Here is a 20,585-nt window from a genome sequence, read left to right as displayed (position 1 = left end):
TGACTCGTAGCACTAGCTACTAGGGCACTGACCCGCAACTTACATAAGGCAAGAGCCTAATCGGCAGACGCCTTAACAGAAGTGGGGGATCCTACCCCCCCACAGTCACAATCAGCCAGCCAGCCAGACACACAGAGAGACAGCCAGTGACCGCGACACCGCCGACGACCGCTGCTCACCACTACTTCGACCCCTTCCCCCGACCCCGCTCGCTGAACGACTACATCGCGACTCGACGCCCGCCGCCGATATCCAGCACCAGGTAAGGAACAACGAACCTGTTCCTTACTAAAGTGTTTTATCTCCGCCATCAACAATTCTTCCAAATTTTTATGTGAAACAGAATTTAATATTTTATTTGTCATTTATGACAATTAATCGATCTGCAATATATTATTAATGTTTGATGGTTATAGATTTATTTTGATAAGATAATTGTTTGATTTTAAATGTACTCTTAATAATTTATTTTATATTTACGGGTATCAATAAATTTAAATAGAATATATTTGACTTTCTCAATTTACTCAAACTTTAATTACTTTTTCAACTAGAATTACTAAAGTTATTTTTTTCTTCAATTTAACTTATATTTAGAATTTCAATTACTCAGATTATTTTTTTTGTCATTTCGACTAAATTTTAATTAGTGTGTTAAAATTTTCCTTTCTAAATTTTTCAGATCTCGCATTTCTTTTCCTGGCGATCGATCTGACACCTCATCCCGAGTTTCCTTTACGAACTTTCCTACCAATTATCTCCTACCCGGAAAAAATTATAACAGTCGGGACTCGCCTTACCACTGCTTTCTTTCCGGCGATAGTACTGGCATCCTATACCCACGACTTCCTTTTATAAATACTTTCTTCCCACCGACCCCGTCCTCATAAACTAAATCTTATGTTCAATCGATGTAACTTTTTATATTAGATATAAAGTTTTGTCGACCATCATTCTGTTGTCTGATTATTATCACATTTCTTGGCGAATCTCTAATCTACGCGGAAATATTTTTCTTTCTTATTGAAGTTCAATCTAATTTTCATTTTATTAATTATTTATATTTTTGTAAGTGATTATCTTTATTTTTCTCCTTTATCTATTTCGGGACTCGCAACCCTTTCTTTTTATTTTTGAGAACGTCCTGACACCCTCACCCCGATAACCTCCATCAAAATATTTATTTAACGATATTTTAGTTTATTTTTCTGGTGAACTGTGCAGATAGGGTGAGTGTTCAATTTTTCTTTGATATTCATAGAGCCCTAATATTTATAGTAATTTAGCTTAGTAGCCTTATTGCATAGTTTAAATCATTTACCTTTATCTTAGCTTGCATATGGTAGGGTAATTCTGCATGGTGTGTTATAAGTGATTACTTTGTTTTTTTTATTTTCCAAAATTATATGCCTGAGAAAGTAAACTTGATATTTTATTTTGGAGCTATACACTTGCCTACAGAATAAATACAGCTTAGTATATTTTTATATTATAAATGCATCTAGCTTTTGCATCCCGTAGAAATATTTTTTGTTAATGGTTAGTGCTTGCTTTATGTATATAGTAGTTGCACTGTGATATTGGTGCATGGCTAATTTTTAATTTATAAGATTGTATATTTGCTATTGGTGTTATTTGAATATTGCTTTTGTTTGCCATTGCTATTCATACTTTGCTTTGATTTTGTATTTTGCTCCTACTAACCATCATTATTTAACCGATTAATTATTCCAACCCCGGGCTCAATAATTACTGTATACGACTCCCCGACCAAGTTATTAGTGGAGACTACACAGCTTACTTGTAATTCCTCACTGACCGACGTATTAATAAACAATACAGTAAACTGGTGTAATTTTGAAAATACTAGGATTACAGTTTGTTTTCGAACATCGAACTCGCTTAAACAATAACTTTCCTAAAACAAGAAATTTTTATTTTTCTGAGCAAGATTATTTTTTATTTTTTTAATTCTTCAAAATTTTATTGGAGTTGACGTGATGAAGTAAGCCCAACATTATTTTGGAAGTATCAATTCCTTCCGCAGGGCCCTCTGATTCGACTCCTAACAATAAATAATAGTTGTATGAAATTCTCGAACCCTGGAAATTTCTAACCCAGCTCGACTGGCTATCTGGCAAGTTGCGAATATTTTCGCTTGCCCCGAAAATAACATCGCAAAGTGGCGCCCGAACAACTGGGACTGTAATATACGTTAATTTACGAACTTTACGATTTACTTTACACTTTTTTGTGAATATACTTTACAATTTACGACTAAAAATTGTTAAAGTTTTACAATAAATTTTTGTTTAAGAAAATTTTATACGTACAATAATGATGTACTTATTGAACCTCTTTCTCCGCCCTTATCAAATTTTATTCTTTATGTATGTAAACGGAAATGATGGACAAGGGGACGCAAACAAACGAAAAACAACCACAACCACTACGACTTCAACTCGGGTTACGACACCACAGGCTTCTGTTGGTACATTACCAAAACTTTGTCCCCCTACAGTCGCACCGATTACTATTACCGCCACCACTACTACTAGTACCACTGCTACTACAATGGGCCTACCGATCCCTCCTACAACTATTCCCAATCCCCAAATTATGCTTCCTTCCCCTTCGGAGAATGATCCTCGTGTGGGCTGGATTTATAAACTACAAAAGAACGACCTACAGGAAGAGTTAAGAAAATTTAATCTGAATCCGGATGGTAATGTGGCTGAACTACGAAAGCGACTTGTAACTTTTCTTAGGTCTGGAAAAACACCTCCTGAACCTCTTCCACTAAGAACAGAATTATTGTCATACGGACAAAACCTCGCGACCAATGTAGTTTCCTCAGCATTAGGACCGATTAGTGCCTCTCATGTTGACGGTCATATACAACATGAGGAAGTTAGCATTCGAGAAATGTTAAACCTCCCTCCTACAGCTAGTTTTAGACTAGTACAGGAACGTTTAGCCCTTTTAATGCACGAAAAATCTGTAAATTCCATAGCCCAAACAAACACACCAGACATAACAACACCTCACCCGTTTAGAATGCCGATAGCAAGATCCCTCACAGGTGATGAGCCTTGTGACCCGAATTTTGGATTGGACAGTGACGCTAACATGGCAAGCAGGCCTACATCTGAACTTAGACATCCGCAATCAAGTTCGGAAATGGAATTTGAGATTCGATGGGGAAGGAGACCCAGTCTCTTTCATTGAGCGTCTCAATGAACTTGCCGAATCTTACGAAATACCTCCCGATCGGCTACTAAAAGCATTACCGGAACTTTTTAAGGGAAACGCTCTTTTCTGGTACCGAAATAATAAGTCATTTTGGACAAACTATGACGACTTTATAATCAGCTTCGAAGAGCAGTATCTTCCTCCAGATTACCGACGTAACTTGGATGAGGAAATAACTCGAAGAACTCAGGGCGAGAGTGAGCCAATGCGAAAATTTATTGTAGCCCTTACGACTCTAATTCGACGACGTGGTGGCTTCTCTGTAAATCAAACACTAAACCGATTATATTCAAACATGAGACCTGAATACAAATTGACGATCAGGAGGGAAAGTTTTCACTCGATTAGTGAATTAATTCATCTTGCCGAAGGTTATGAAAGTTATTTGCGAGAGAAGAATAGTTACCGACCTCCTCCAAATCCGGCTCAATCCATGGTACCTGAGACAGCATACGACACAAAACGTAGAGTTTTTAAGTCATACCCAGTACAGATGATAGATAAGCCAGAACTGTATCACGATAAACCCAAATCTTTTACCGATAAACGAAGGTTCGAGCCCTCTACAACTGTCCCGACTAACACTACTCAGCCAAGGCATCTTACTACAGATACAACGACTACCATTCCTACTTGTTGGAATTGCGAAACTAAAGGGCATAAATACCACTAGTGTCCTCTCCCTAAAACCATTCGCTGTTTTAACTGTAAAAAAATAGGAATCCGAACCGTCCAGTGCCCTTGCAGGCAGGGAAACATTTCCGGAGCCCGGAGCGTCAGAGGTGTCCCGGGACTCTGGGGCAACAAATCACATCAATCGAATGGCCCAAGTGGCTCAACCAAATAAAAGAATTTAACAAAAGCAGCTGTGCAGAAGTTAAATCGAACGATCCTAGACCATTTGTATCCATTAAGATTCAAGAAACTACCTTTTGTGCACTGCTTGATACGGGATCAATGGTGACTATTATAGGGGAAAGAGTAGCTAATCATCTATTACAGTTAGGTGTTAGGCCTAAGAACGTAAATGTTAATGTTAATATGGCCGATAGCTCAAATAGCCAGATATCTCAGGCCTTCGAATTTAACTGTGAAATAGCCAATATTAGAACTAAGGTACGCGCCCTGTTTCTACCAGGCTTAACTACGCCGATGATTTTGGGTATGGACGTTATAACGCCTTTAAAACTGATCGATATCACTCCTCATGAAAGTACTGCAGACACAGTGACTAGATGCGATATTTCAAAGACTATTCATACTGATGCCGTTATGACACTAACAGAAGTAGAAAGTAAGAAACTGAAAGAATTCCTTGATTATCAGTTGAATTTTTTCGATGGTTTTATTGGTCGCACGACATTAGTGGAACATAAAATTCGCCTTAAAACTGATACACCCATTAAACAGAGGTATTATTATCGCAACCCGGCAATGCAGGCGATCATTAACAAAGAAGTTGACAAGATGCTGGAGTCAGGCATCATTGAACCATCATCTAGTCCTTGGAGCTCTCCACTAGTGCTGGTTAAGAAATCGAATGGAAAAGTAAGGTGTTGCATCGACTTAAGGCGAGTTAATGCGGTCAGCGAGAAGGTTGCATATCCCCTTCCCCAAATAAGTGCGATACTCGACAAACTGAGAAATGCTTGCTATATATCCACGATTGACCTAAAGGATGGCTATTGGCAGGTACCTCTCGAAGTTAACAGTAGACCAATTACGGCTTTCACTGTTCCCGGCAGAGGGTTATTCCAATTCAAGGTCATGCCATTTGGCTTACACTCTGCTCCGGCTATCTTTCAGAGATTGCTAGACCAAGTGATAGGACCTGAGTTTGAGCCCTACGCTTTTGCCTATTTAGACGATTTGGTGCTGGTATCCCGAACTTTCGAAGAACATTTGAAACTTCTCAAAGAAGTGTTTGAACGCCTTAGAAAGGCAGGATTATTACCAAATATGGAAAAATGTAACTTTTGTAAAAAGGAGTTGAAATACCTTGGCCACGTAATAAACGAGAGAGGAATCCAGACGGATCCAGAGAAGGTTAAATCAATTGTGGATTTTCCAGCACCTAAAACTGTAAAACAAGTACGGAGTTTCTTGGGACTTGCGTCATGGTACAGACGATTTATCGAAAACTTTGCAAACATATCTAAGCCATTGACGAAACTCTTAAGAAAGGGGAATAGATGGGAATGGACGGATTCTCAAGAACGAGCATTTAATTCCCTTAAAGCAAAACTTTCTACCGCACCGGTCTTAGCCTGCCCTGACTTCAAGGAAACTTTTGTAGTCCACGTGGATGCCTCCAATGAAGGTTTAGGGGCTTCGCTTACTCAAACTATTGGCAAGCGGGAGAAGGTTATTGCATATGCGAGTCGACTTTTACACGAGAATGAAAAGAAATTTTCCGTAACTGAGAAAGAATGCCTAGCTCTGGTATGGGCCGTTCAAAAATTTCGTCCGTACCTCGAAGGGTACAAGTTTATTGCGATAACTGACCATCAAGCTTTAAAGTGGTTGATGAGTTTGGAGAAACCATCTGGAAGACTTGCTCGCTGGATGCTGGAACTACAACAACATGACTTCGAAGTCCAATACCACAAGGGAGTCCTGAACCGAGTAGCAGACGCACTCTCCCGGTATCCGATCGACACGTCAAGCTGTGATCCTATAGTCGGTTCAACCGTTGGTTGTAGCACCGCCAACGACAGTTCGAATAACTCTCGGAGGCAACTATCGCTCAAAACCAAGGAACCAAGGCTAGAAAAAGCTTCAGACGAACTTATGCCCGATTGGCACTCGAAAATGCTTCGGAAGGTATCTGCAAGTCCGAATAAATATGCAGATTACACCATTCAAGGAAATAAACTATACCGAAAAATCGATAAATCATCTACCGACCCAAAAACAAATTGGAAACTTTGCGTACCAGATTCTCTAAAATCCGATGTACTGAGAGAAAATCATGACAGCACAACAGCTGGTCATTTAGGTGTAAACAAAACGATCCAGAAAATCAGCGCCAGATACTTTTGGCCTGGATGGAGAAACGATATTCGAAAATACGTAAAAAATTGCGACACTTGCCAGAGATACAAGGTGGAACAATGTAAACCGGTGGGTAAAATGCATTTCAGACGCCCCCAAGGACCTTGGTTCACAGTAACCAGCGATCTGATGGGACCTTTACCTCGATCTCGTAAAGGAAACAGATTTATCCTGGTGTTCCAAGATACCTTTACCAAATGGGTAGAAATTGTAGCATTACCATCAGCAACTGCTAAGAAGGTGGCAGAAAAGTTCGAAGACCTTATATTGATGCGATATGGTACTCCAGAAGTAGTACTGACAGATAACGAAACGCAGTACCTCTCGAAAATCTTCCAAAAACTTACAAGTGATTGGGGAATAATTCACAAAACAACCGCACCTTATAGTCCGCAGAGTAATCCAACAGAGCGAACGAACCGTGTATTGAAAACTATGATTTCTCAGTACGTGCGAAATGATCATCGTAGTTGGGATCAACATTTAAATGAATTTAGATTTGCGTTAAATACATGTTGTAGCGAATCAACAAAATTTACTCCGGCCATGCTCAATTTTGGCAGAGAACTTAAAACTCCAAACTGTATCTACGGTCAGGTATTAGAGAATGCCACTCAAGGTGCTGTTAAACCTAGCGAAATCGATATACACGAATCTCGAATGAACTTCATGCTAAAATTAAGGGAAAAATGTAAGCTAAACATGGAAAAAGCACACACTCGCCAAGCTCATTACTATAACCTCAGAAGAAGAGATAACAGTTTTGTAATAGGCCAACAAGTTTTGAGGCGCAGCCATACACTTTCCTCAGCAGCTGAGAATATAGCAGGAAAATTGGCACCAAAGTTTGAAGGACCATACATCCTACATAGAAAGATAGGATGGAATATATTCGAACTTCGAGATCTCCAAGGAAAAGACATAGGCCGAGCCCATACGAAGGATCTAAAGACATACTCTTCCTTGGAGGCACACTAGATCCCTGTGTTGCCCCGTAGTGTGCCCATAGTTTCCTTTCTACTAATCTGTTTTATTGTATGATTTCTTGGTTGCCCGATGTGTTTATTGTTTTGGCGCCAAGAATTACTTTAGTATTCCTATGACAAATTTCCTTTCTCTTCCGTATTATTCCTTGTAAGACTGCCACTCCCCTATACCCGGCGTGTCTAATAACCTTCCCTTAGAGATTTTATATTTTCGAGTTTGTTTTTGTTTATTTTTCTTAGTAAAGCGAGATCTGATTTTGTTTTCCAGTAATTATGTGTATTGTGAAAGACTGTGCCCGTAATATATTTTAGTGTAAATTTTAGTTTTGTTAAATAATTTTTTGTTTATGCAGATTGCAATTTGTTTTTAGTTGTATTTTCTTACCAGATTGTGTTATCATTTTATTTTATTTGTTGATTAAAACATTAATTTCGTACGAAAAGAGTCTCTAGTTTGTTTCATTTCATTTCAGAAACATTCAAAACGGATACAAGAGGAGATTAAACTACGGTAACCTTTTTTGTTTATCTATATACAAATACCACATTTAACTTTTTTTTCTTCTTTTTTGTTTCCCGAAGTACAGATGGGGTGTAACATGTTATTTTTTTTTTACTAATAAAAATATTCATTAGTAAAATTGAAAAAATTAGAACAGAAAATTCTTTTAATATTACGAATAACGACTTGAGTTTTAGAATTATCATAAAAAGGAGCGAAATAATTATTTAACTGACGATGAGTCAGACGCTATCTGGCAGGTCCGTGCCCGCACGGATATCGCCGCTTCCCCTCCGATCACGGCGAGAGGAGAAGGCTTCCCCCACCCCCGCGATCGCGCGAACCTATATAATGACGGCCGATTGAAGACACACAGAAAAACATTCTTCTTCTAGACGTGGACCCGAAATCAGCAAAAAATCGACCACTCCAGAACATCATGGAATACATCGAGGGAAGTGCTCCGGCACCCCCTGACGGAGAATCAAGCCTCCCGGGGCCACTGGCTGCTCTCCTGGATGCCTGCGCGGCTTCCAAAGACAGTTTCAGTTTTGGCGCCCCAAAAGGCCTTTCTAAAGGCCACTTTGAACTTTCTTCGGAAAGTCATTCTGAAGCCCGGACTGCGGTTCCTGCTGCCCCAGCGACCTCCCACGGCCCGTTGGAGACCAGGAGCAGCCTGCCAGCACCCGCTGCCCAGCCTGCGGCGAAGTTGAAAAACTTCGCCCAAAAAGGCCTTCTTAAAGGCCACTTTAGCCGATCTGCGAAGACCGGCCCAGTGACCCGCCCGACGGTTCCTGCCGCCACGGGGTGCTTCCCAGGACACGAGGAGGCCACCCTGACCCTGCCCGAGTCAACTACAGCGACAGCGGCGATGTTCAGCGACATCGCCAAAAAAGGCCTTATTAAAGGCCACTTCAGCCAATCGGCGGATTCCGGCACTGCGGCCTGCCTGACGACTCCAGCTACCTCAGGAGCCTCCCCTGGACTTCAGGAGCCAGTCCAGACACCTCCGATGGCCGCTGCCCTGCCTTCTACGGACTTAGCAGTACAAGGTAATTATAGCCTTCCACAAGGCAATAACCCACCTGGGACAGGAGATCAGGGCCCAGGTGTAGTCCGGAATACCCCGGAGACCAGCCATGGTGCGGTCACAAACGGCCAGGGAGCCCTGAGCCGGTCGGACGTCTGCTCCGCAAACTCAATGCCGAACAGGCAGGCGACGACCGACTCAGCCCTTCCCTCCAAGTGCCGTAGAACGGCGGGCGATGAGATGGAGGTTGTGAGAGAGCCTCGCATCCCGCCCGTTGTTCTTGACGTCCCGAAAGGGTGGGCCAGTCATGCCGTCACCTTGAGGCAGCTACTGAGTGGCGACCTGGAGGCGGTGTGTACAGCCAGGACTCTTCGTCTGAAGACGTTGACGGTGGCCCACTTCAGGGCTCTCCAGCGATATCTCCATGGCGAGGGGATATTATTCCACACCTTCTCGCTCGCCAGCGAGAGGCTGCTGAAGGTTGTCATCAAGGGTCTGCCTTCCACTCTGACGTCTGAGGAGATCATGGCGGAGCTCCACGAGGAGGGATTCAACGTCGCGGACGCCAAGTTGCTGAAATCCAGGAGGGGCCAGCCAACCAGCCTCTGGCAGATCTCCCTACGTAACAGCGAGGGACGGAGACCCGCCTCCGAAATCTACGGTATTAAGAGCCTGTTCTACTGCAGACTGGAGGTGAGGAAATTCACTAGGTCCGGCGGCCCGATCCAGTGCCACAGATGCCAGGAGTTCGGCCACGGCTCCAACCACTGCCACCGGGAGCTCCGCTGCGTGCGCTGCGGCGATGGCCACCCTTCCAGCCTCTGCCCGAAGGAGGCGTCTGTACCAGCGAAGTGCTGCAACTGCGGCGAGGCACACTCTGCTAACTACAGGGGATGTGCCAAATTCAAAGCAGAGCGCCAGAACTCCTACGCAGCCGCAGCCAAGGCTGGGAAGCCAACACCTGCCCCGGCGAAGACGCAGCCGCCAAAGGCACGAGGATGCCCTCCCCCACCACCTCCAGTCGCTGACGCCGCCAGCCCTGACTCCTCCACTGACAGCCAGGACGAGGATGACGGCTTCGAGACCGTCAATCGCCGCCGCCACCGACTTCCACGGAACCCCAAAAACCGTGGAGGCCGCTCACCGGCGAGGGCCAAGGATTCGAAGCCCCCCCCACCACCAGCTGCCCGACAACCTGAGAGGCCCAAGGAGCCGACCACAGCCCCCGAGCGCAGACCCAGGCCGACTCCTAGACTTCGCCTGGAAGTGCCGAAGCCTGCTCAGGCCACCACTGTTCATGCCACCACTGCTCAGGCCACCACTGCTCAGGCCACCACTGCCACCTCCGCCCCTGCCCCACAACCCACCCGGGACACACCCACGGCCACACAGCCCGCCGCCCACCTGCATCAGGAACTAAAGGCAGGAATCTCCGAGATCCTCACCCAGCTGACGACCATGGTCCATATGATGGGCCGACTCATGGAGCTCCTGAGTACCTCCATCCATGGGTAAGCTCCGGATCGTCAGCTGGAACGCCAACGGGCTAGCGGGCAAGAAGCTGGAGCTCAGCCAGCTTCTAACCGACATGGACGTGGACGTCGCCCTGATCCAGGAGACCCACTTCAGACAAGCAGACCGCTTCGGTATCCCCAACTTCCAGGTGTACCGCACGGACAGGCTGCAGCAGAACATTCGACCCAGCGGAGGCACGGCAGTCCTGGTACATCGCCGACTGCCTCACCGCCTGCTGCCCGCTGTTCCCACGCCGGGGATCGAGGTTACTTGAGTAGCCATTCCCTTCTACGGAGCCGAACTCGAGATAGCCTCGATCTACAACCCACCTCAAAAGAAACTGCAGCCACAACACCTGGACACCCTGCTGCGACCTGGCGTTCCTACACTTGTGGCAGGAGACATGAACGCCAAGCACCAGGACTGGGGATGCCGAGTCACCAACTCCGTCGGAAGTGGCTTCAAACGGTTCCTGGAGGGGCGCCAACACATACAACTACTAGCTCCTGAGGATCCTACCCACTACCACCACGACACTCAACACGAACCTGACATCCTTGACGTTGGTCTAGCTGGATCACTTCACATGGACTTCGAGGTATTTGCCGTGTCCGACCTCTCGTCGGACCACGTGCCAGTGATATTTGACCTGCCAGACGACGGAGCGCCGGCCTACCCCCCGGCGCTTCCCACCAAAGTCAACTGGCACAAGTACGGCAACTACCTCGCCGACAGACCCCGGCCACCACCAACCCCTGCCGAATCACCAGACCAGCTAGACCAACAAGTGATAGCACTGACAACTACTCTCCAGGAAGCAGTGACCATCTCCTCGTCCCCTCTCTCACGGAAGGAACTCCACCCACCACTCCCCGAGCACCTGAGAGAGGAGATAAGACTTCGTCGTAGGCTGCGTCGGGAGTACCAGCGAACACGATGTCCCCACGCCAAGCGAAATTTCAACGGCCAGGCCAGGAGATGCTCTCGTCTCCTGGCGGAACACCGAGCGGCCACGTGGGACGACTTCGTGGAGCTCCAAGCTGACGGTGGTGTCGGCGGCATCTGGAAGGTCTCCAAGGCTCTCCGAGGGGAGAAGAAGACAATAAGACCACTCCAACGTCAACGAGGCATTGTCTACTCCCCCGGCGACAAAGCCGAGGCCTTCGCCGACACCATGGAAGAGCAGTTCTCCCCGCACCCAGACGTCTACGACCTGGACACCTGCGAGATGGTTGACAACTTCCTGGACGACTACACACCAGAAGAAGACGACCCACTGCCCCCCGTGACAACACTCGAGGTACGAGAGCATCTTCGCCGCCTCCGCCCGAAGAAGGCTCCTGGCCCGGACTCCTTGGGAACTCCTGCACTCCAGAAACTGCCGGCTTGGGTGGTCGTCACGATCACCTGCATCCTGAACTCCTGCCTTCGACTGGCGCACTTCCCGACCACCTGGAAGGATGCAAAGGTGATCATGATTCCCAAGCCTGGCAAGGATCCGCTCCTACCAGAGAACCACAGGCCGATTTCACTGCTGCCTGTGCTCTCCAAGATTCTTGAGCGGATCATACTGGCGAGATTTCCTGAGGACTTCTTCAGCTCTATCAGGACCGAACAATTTGGATTTAGGAGAGGACATTCCACCACTCTTCAACTCCGCAGAGTGCTCAACCTCCTCACCGGCACGGCGGAGAAGAAGCACCACTCCACATCGGTCCTGATAGATGTCAGCAAGGCCTTCGACAGAGTGTGGCACGAGGGGCTACTCTACAAACTTACTGACTCCCCGCTGCCCGGCAGACTGTACAGGCTGATCCGCAGCTACCTCCAGCATCGGACTTTCTCCGTCAGCGTTGCCAACTCCAAGTCTACTTCTCGACCGGTCTCCTCCGGTGTGCCACAGGGATCAGTGCTCGGCCCGATCCTGTACCTGTGGTACACAAACGACTTTCCGGTAGCTCCGAGAATCCAGTTGTCGCTCTACGCCGATGACGCCCTCCTCACGGCCACCTCCATCAACCTGAGGATGGCTGGTGTCTACATGCAGCGGCAACTGAGTCTACTGGAGCCCTGGCTGAGGAGATGGAGAATAAAAGTCAACGCTGACAAGTGTGAGGCCATCAACTTCACGAGAAGTCCGAGGCAAGCGGACGGCCGACATCTGTCCCTCAACGGGGACAACATCCCTTGGAGGACAACTGTAAAGTACCTGGGGGTACTCCTGGACAGACGACTCACGCTGACTCCCCACGTCACCAGAGTGTGCACCCTAGCGAGGAAGGGCTTCGCCAGCATTGGCCCCCTGCTCTACTCCAGGAAGCTTCCCATCAAGACAAAGGTCCTGCTCTACACGGCCCTGGTGCGACCGGTGATTACCTACGCGGCTCCTGCGTGGTATCATCTAACCTGCAAGACTGCCAGAAAACAGCTGCTCGCAGTCCAGAGCAGCTGTCTTCGGAGAGCCACCGAGTCGCCATGGTTCATCAGGAACACCGTGGTCAGAGCATCGTCTAACATCCCTACGATCAGGACCTTTGTGGATGGCCTGACTTCGTCCTTTGAAGAAGCTGCAGAGTCCTCGCCCTGGGAGCACATTCAACTACTACAGGCCCAGGAGGTCCCCCGTCTACGTCCTCCAATGGACGACTAAACACTACTCCACTTCACTTACTACTTACTATACTGACTCGTAGCACTAGCTACTAGGGCACTGACCCGCAACTTACATAAGGCAAGTGCCTAATCGGCAGACGCCTTAACAGAAGTGGGGGATCCTACCCCCCCACAGTCACAATCAGCCAGCCAGCCAGACACACAGAGAGACAGCCAGTGACCGCGACACCGCCGACGACCGCTGCTCACCACTACTTCGACCCCTTCCCCCGACCCCGCTCGCTGAACGACTACATCGCGACTCGACGCCCGCCGCCGATATCCAGCACCAGGTAAGGAACAACGAACCTGTTCCTTACTAAAGTGTTTTATCTCCGCCATCAACAATTATTCCAAATTTTTATGTGAAACAGAATTTAATATTTTATTTGTCATTTATGACAATTAATCGATCTGCAATATATTATTAATGTTTGATGGTTATAGATTTATTTTGATAAGATAATTGTTTGATTTTAAATATACTCTTAATAATTTATTTTATATTTACGGGTATCAATAAATTTAAATAGAATATATTTGACTTTCTCAATTTACTCAAACTTTAATTACTTTTTCAACTAGAATTACTAAAGTTATTTTTTTCTTCAATTTAACTTATATTTAGAATTTCAATTACTCAGATTATTTTTTTTGTCATTTCGACTAAATTTTAATTAGTGTGTTAAAATTTTCCTTTCTAAATTTTTCAGATCTCGCATTTCTTTTCCTGGCGATCGATCTGACACCTCATCCCGAGTTTCCTTTACGAACAATCCTACCAACATCTGTATGCTATAACGCCGTGTTAAATTAATTATTTTAAATAAATTTCGTTATTAATATTCCTAATATTTATTTGTGCGTAAATTTATTATTTAATATTATTGCTTAGATCGGTAAATCTCAACTTCACTATATAATAATCCTGTGTCACTAACTTTCCATTGTTTGTTTCAACACAACTTCTAAACTACATGTCAGGTTTCAGAGAGTTGTTGAGGGTGTTAATTAAAACTTTCCGAACTTAAATTACAGCCCTCTTACCGCTGTCAGAATTAATCTTAGAATAAATATATTAGTAAAATCAATATAAATGAATAGAGAACTTCCCTAACCGTTTCATTTGTTTATAGTTATATAACTACAATTCAATCTATATAATGTATAATGTTATGTAAAAATCTAATGGTTTCTCTTTATGTGCTTTTTCTTATTAAACACGTAAAGACTAGTACACTGAAGGTACTGAAATTTTAAATGGTCAATATTAGGGTTCCTGACTTACTCATAGTTCTGTTCTTATTTAAAACTCCCCCTGTGTACGCCCAAATTAAAAATCGCTTAGAGGCTTAATTAAGTGTCCACTCCCTCAAAAATAAAGAATAATAATTAAAAGTATATTTTTGTTGATATTCATATGCTAAAGATACATATTAGATGGCAATTACCAGATTTCGTGTTTCGTTCAGAAGCTTTTATTTTTTGCGTTTGTTTTAGTTGGGATTATTACATCATAAGTTCCATAATAAAAAGATAAATACTGTGACATTAGCATATTTTTAGCATTAAGATTTTTGACACTGGCCTAAAATAGTTTTCTTTTGAAATCATTGGATCTATTCAATAAAACTACATGAAATAAGGGAACTTCAGAGATACTTGTAACAACAGGGTTCCCCTCGAACTTCAGAGCCCCATCTTTAAAATTAAATTTGAAATGGATCAAGAAACTGAAATATATTTAAATTAATACATTAAAATACTTTTACTAGTGTATTAAAATTGACTACTGCTTTTTAAATTAATGTTTCCAAATCACAGCAACTCACAAAAACTATCAAAAACTTAAATGCGTCTTACAGTTTTATTTTTAAATTATCACCAGAATCAATTTTTTTATATGTGAGTGGAGGTCATTAAATAGCTTGGGGCCAAATTATGAAAATTCTTTCCTACCGAATCCAAGCCTCATTGTAGGAAAGTTAAGTTCTCTATCCTGACGAGTGCTAATTGGAGGAACGTCTACACGAAACAAGAGACTCTCATTTAGCTATTGGGCCTCTTTCAGAATAAAAGCCGAACATGCAGCATGTCGAAATACGAAACACCACTTCCACTAGGAGCATGTTAAAAGCATTCCAAACCGGATACAATTGTTCAACAAAACCCCTAAGCCTCTAGAGGTGGCTCAGTCTGCCAAATTCAAGTGGTGAATTCAGGATTGTTTGGAATGCTATTTAAAAAGCATATGCTCATGGTAAACGTGATTTTCAAAATAAACATATGTATAAAGCTGCGGATAACTGCTAGAATAGAGTTATTTCGAAAATTATTGTAACACATAGGTTTATAGGAATTCTATTCAATTGTAAAAATATGACTCGTTGTTGACTGCAACCACCTCAGAAAAAGCTACATCACTTACTGTTTCTTGTTTAACTTACCAATGAATGAACTCAATATAATCCTAATCAGATATCCAATTGTAGAAGAGCTTACTCTCCCGATGCTTACAACTACTTGTAGAACTGTAAGCTTTGCCTAGCTTAAAACGTATTCTCCTGTAGTATCACGCTTTAGCTAACTATGATATGATGTTCCTGGAATTACTCTGGTATCAAAAACTTACTGTACACTTGTAAATTAGTTGAATTACTCGATGTTTTAATTTTAATGAATTTCCGGGTTGGCGACGGTACAGACGTTAATTATTTGCTTAGCAAATAGACACTACAATACATTTTGAAACATGTATGCGTTTGGGCATATTGAAAAATTAAAGGACTATGTTTGAATTCAGTCGAAAAAATTGAAATATTATTTTAAATTAGTGAAATAATGCACTTAATATATTTGTTTCGGCCCAATGTATTTCGTAGTATTCGGGTTATGAATTATTTACTTCGAGTATAAATCAGCAAAAATGAGGCTTACAGTTGGAACGTGCCTAACAGTAATTATTGAAGTAAATTAATTCTTACTTATATATATTTACAAGAAGAATCAAAAGATAAATGAAACCAATCAAGACTTAAATCTCAGCTTAATTAAACAAGGTGGGTTATTTTACCTTATATTCGTGTTTATGATGTAATTTCTATATTTCTAGAATATTATTAATACCTTTGATGATATACTGATAAAAAACTGTATTTTTATTATGATCCACAGCACTGCTTCCCAATGTTTTTTTTTCATATATTAGTATAAGCAATAGCAAATAGGTGGTCTGTTGCTGTATTAGGCTACACATAAGATATTGTATGTTTAATATATATTAGAACGTATTTGTTAAGATGTTTGTGCTCCTGTAATTTTAGTTACTCTTTATTTATATCTGATTTAGAATTAAATTTCAGTACAAATACTTACATATGTTAAAAGTCATAATTTAAAATTTATTTCGGGTTTTTCCATCAGTATTGTTATAAATTTATGTTTATTTTTATTTAAAAGAAGGAGTATAATCAGTTTGCTGTTATCCATAGATAGAATTATTGAACAAAAATCCAAATTAAACGTCAAGGAAGAAGACGAAGTAGAAAACCGAGAAGGTTATATGCTGGGGAACCAAGTAATACGTCACGGCTCACGTCCGGCTTACCTTAACTTTTCCATTCTGTCAGTCTTAGTTTTTATTCTTTTTGTACAAGAAACCTTTAAAATTAATAATCTAAAGCTCTAGAAAAATACAGTACAATAATAAACAGCGATCTTTTTATTGTTACACACACATTGATGCATTATGTAAATTTTAACACCTTTTTAGCGCATTCTCCGTAATATATTGTACACAAAAACCTCAATATATTTGATGTATACACATATTATTTAAAAAAATATACTCATATTATTTAGGTTATATTTGCCAGAAAACAATTGAATATGATATTAGATTTCAGGTAATTGAAAAATAAAGATTATGTTCAGAGCTTATTCCAAAATATCTCTATTTATTTATTTTGTATATTAAGCATTAAACTGGCTATTAAGATTAGAACTCAATAATTCCACTTGTAAAGAAGAGAACCTTCTCGAAGAAGATGCAATTACATTTATTTATTATTTTATACACTATACGTGATCTTCTTGTCGTTTAAATATTTAAAAAAATATTTTTAATGACTTTTAATATTTTACCAGGATCTTAGTTTCAAGATATATACTTTGGAACCTACCCATTGTATATAATAAATGAAGGGAAATGAAACTGATGCATAACCATCACACTTTTTATCTAGTTGGAAGGCACGTGATAATTTATAATTACTAGCTTCCAAAAAATTTACTATTTGGATCTGTATTTTCCATAACATTTTGGAAATATGTAACATACATAGAAACCATCACTGTCCTTATATGGGTATGTTTTAAACATTTGTACAGTTTTTATTAATTATATTCTAAGTACAACTGTACGCTATGTAGAGTGTAAAACACATAATTGATAATAAATAGTTTCGCAGTTTAGAAGCTTTGAAGTGATAGCTCTCATATATATTGCTCAGCCATATCTAATTTCAAGGCTTGGTGTTCTCTGTAACAAAAAAGTTTCTTCAATTCAAATAGGTAACTAGCCAAATCTCTCGTATTTTACTTGTAACTCTTTCAGAAATTTCAAATTGTAACATGAACATAAATAAGGATCTGTCCCTCCAAACACTAAACAGCCGCAACAAAGCTGAAACCCTATTTCACCACGGGCTGCAGATTAGTTTGTGAGCAATCTAACATACAAAGATCAGGTATTCAAATGGATTACCCTGCTTCAAAAGCGGTAGGCAATCTACTTTACCTTTACTGATTTCATCTTTGGCATGATACATCCGTCTAAAGAGAGATTTCATAAGACCTGACTTATCCTATTATAGATAACGAAAAAAAGGATTTGAACGGACATTGCTGCATCTTTGTTTGTACTTGTACTTCAGCTATCCCATTATTGAGCACCAACAAAATCCATGATCAAACTTTAAACTATAAGAAGAAATTTTAATTTAATTTTTTAAGTGCTGGTGTGTATTTATATCTTAAATACGAAGGTAATTATAAAAGAACTAATTGTTCTGTAAATGTGTATGTGTTTAAACTTTATTGTAATCGTAAACCCAATAATTGTTAACTTATTTGTTTTCTCAATTTACCTTTTTCTATGTAAAGATAAATAATTGTGGCGTGACGACCACACGTAATTTAATTTTTAATGTTCTCGGGTTCTAACTTGGACACGGTGATGGAAACTAGCCCAGATCAAATCAGGTTGTTGTAATAAAAAATGCTCTCTTCGGTTGGCCAAATAAAACAATTTAATTTATTGTGAAAACAATTTGAATTTTATTACATAATTTAAAATCAGTTCAACAATTACAAATTTAGAACGGGAGAGAGAGCGAGAGAGAGCGATTTTTACGCGAGCTTGACGCGTTCAAAACCCCGACACGACTGCGACTCAGAACAACGAACTCCAGAAAGCAGCGTTGTACCAGACGCTACCTCAGCAAAATTCCTGCTTGTTTACCACCCAGTAACTGCGCAGCTGCTCTGAGTATGTATAGTTACCAGGCTTACTGCTGACAGACCTGGACTTACAATTTATGTGCTGAATTAAACTATATATCTTCTCCACCTGCACTGCTTAACCTAATAAGTCTGACTGCATATATTCATTACTCGTTACTACAATTAGATGTTATGCTGAATAAAAATAAAATATATTACTGATAATTTAATATTTTAAAATTGGCTGATTAAGACCGCATACGATGTTACCGGTCTGGTCTTAGAACTATATGCTGGGGGTCGTCACATAATCAATAATTTTATTTGGTTGTGAGATTTTCTACAAACATTTAACATACATTTCTAACATCAAAATGAAAGTTATGGTATTTCTTCAAATTGAGTATAAATATAATGGATTACGCAGGCAATATATTATAATAACAATATTACACAACGATAAAGTAAACAACTACCTGAATTTTGTAGAATACTGCAAATATTAACTAGGAATTTTAAGTTGTATATATGACAGGCTTGTACATTACATTATCCACTTTTATTAATTACTGAGCCTTCAAAAGTAATTCGTAGACCCTATTAGTTTAAAATGTCCTAGTTGGTATAGCGTATCGTACAATGTAACATATCCCCTGTGGTATCAATAGACATATTTTAAATTGGGATACATAGATTTCTCAATAATATCTGTCTTTAAACTGTGGTTGGTGAGTTTATCCTCCAATCCTGTGAAATACCATAAGCAGACCCTAAATATTTCACTATACATTAAGAACAGAAATACATATTGATCGTCTGTTATTAAAGAATAAGGTTGTGCAATAATACCATGATTCCTAATTTCTGCCGTTTTTATTTTTAGCAATAATAAAACACTATTTATTTAGGTTTGCAATACAGGTTATTAACAGTTCGCAAACACCTTAAGACAAAATATAATGCTCAAAATTAAAAACTAATGAAAGTGTGACGATAAACTCTCCAAAGGAAAACTTGAAAGCAGAATTTAAGTTTGTACATAAAAAAGGCACGTTTAAGTGCAGACTGGTAACAATTGAACCAATAATATAAATTGGCTAAATTAAGCTCACTACAATACTCACGTTAAATGCACCAGGGATGATGATATATAGACGAAAATGTATACAAAGAGCGATAGATAAATGCCAGACAACGGTGGACACTTATCACTTTTCTGAATCTCAAATTTTTTTTATTTTTAAGCAGTGCTATTATTACGAGCTTTTAAGATTAACTATTATAGATGGAAGTATTTATTGACAGAACTCCTGATAGGAACAAATTTTGAAAAATATGTTTGTAGATGAACAATAATTCTACGTCAAGAAACATTCACAACGAATCCGTCAAAGTTAAGGAGTTACTCAGTAAAACTCACGCATAAAATATCCCTTGATTCCGTAAGACATTATCAGTGTTCCGAAGGTGAAAGGGTTAATGGGTTAAGTTTGAGTTAGTCTGAGGTTACAGTCGTTCGTGGTAAGGACGCAAAGGCTCCCATACATAAATTAATTTTTCCAGTAGCTTGTAAAGTGCTCTCTGGGCTTTTGGATTGAAAATTTGATATACATACCTTAAAAAAAGACGTTTAACATCAAACTCAAACCTACGACAGAACATGTATGTATAGTATCTACGAATTTGTTGTTTGTTATTTCCACTAAAAATATTGAAACATACATTTTACTATAAAAATAATGCCTATATAATTCAGCATTATCATATCTCACTGAAAAATCCCTAATGCAAAAGTAAATATGTACCGTACTTTGATAGCGCGGAGCCAATTTGTACATCGAAGATTGTAAGGTATTCTTTAGAGTAATTAAAGATGTTGTCAGTCGATTCACTATTTTTTAAACATTGTTTTTATGCATTTAACAGATGCCAATATAAAGTTTTACATACCAAGATGTGATCTATTTTATTTTTAAATTATATTAAAAGTTTTTAATTTGTAGCTTAGAAAGGATTACATAAAACTACATTACTCAAATGTTATTCGCGCCAGATTCTGAAAATAGCATAACTCCCTACTTTTGTTTAAGGT

This window comes from Homalodisca vitripennis, chromosome 6, assembly GCF_021130785.1.
Source record: "Homalodisca vitripennis isolate AUS2020 chromosome 6, UT_GWSS_2.1, whole genome shotgun sequence".
NCBI classification, from domain to species: Eukaryota; Metazoa; Arthropoda; class Insecta; order Hemiptera; family Cicadellidae; genus Homalodisca; species Homalodisca vitripennis.
This window is presented reverse-complemented; position numbering follows the sequence as displayed.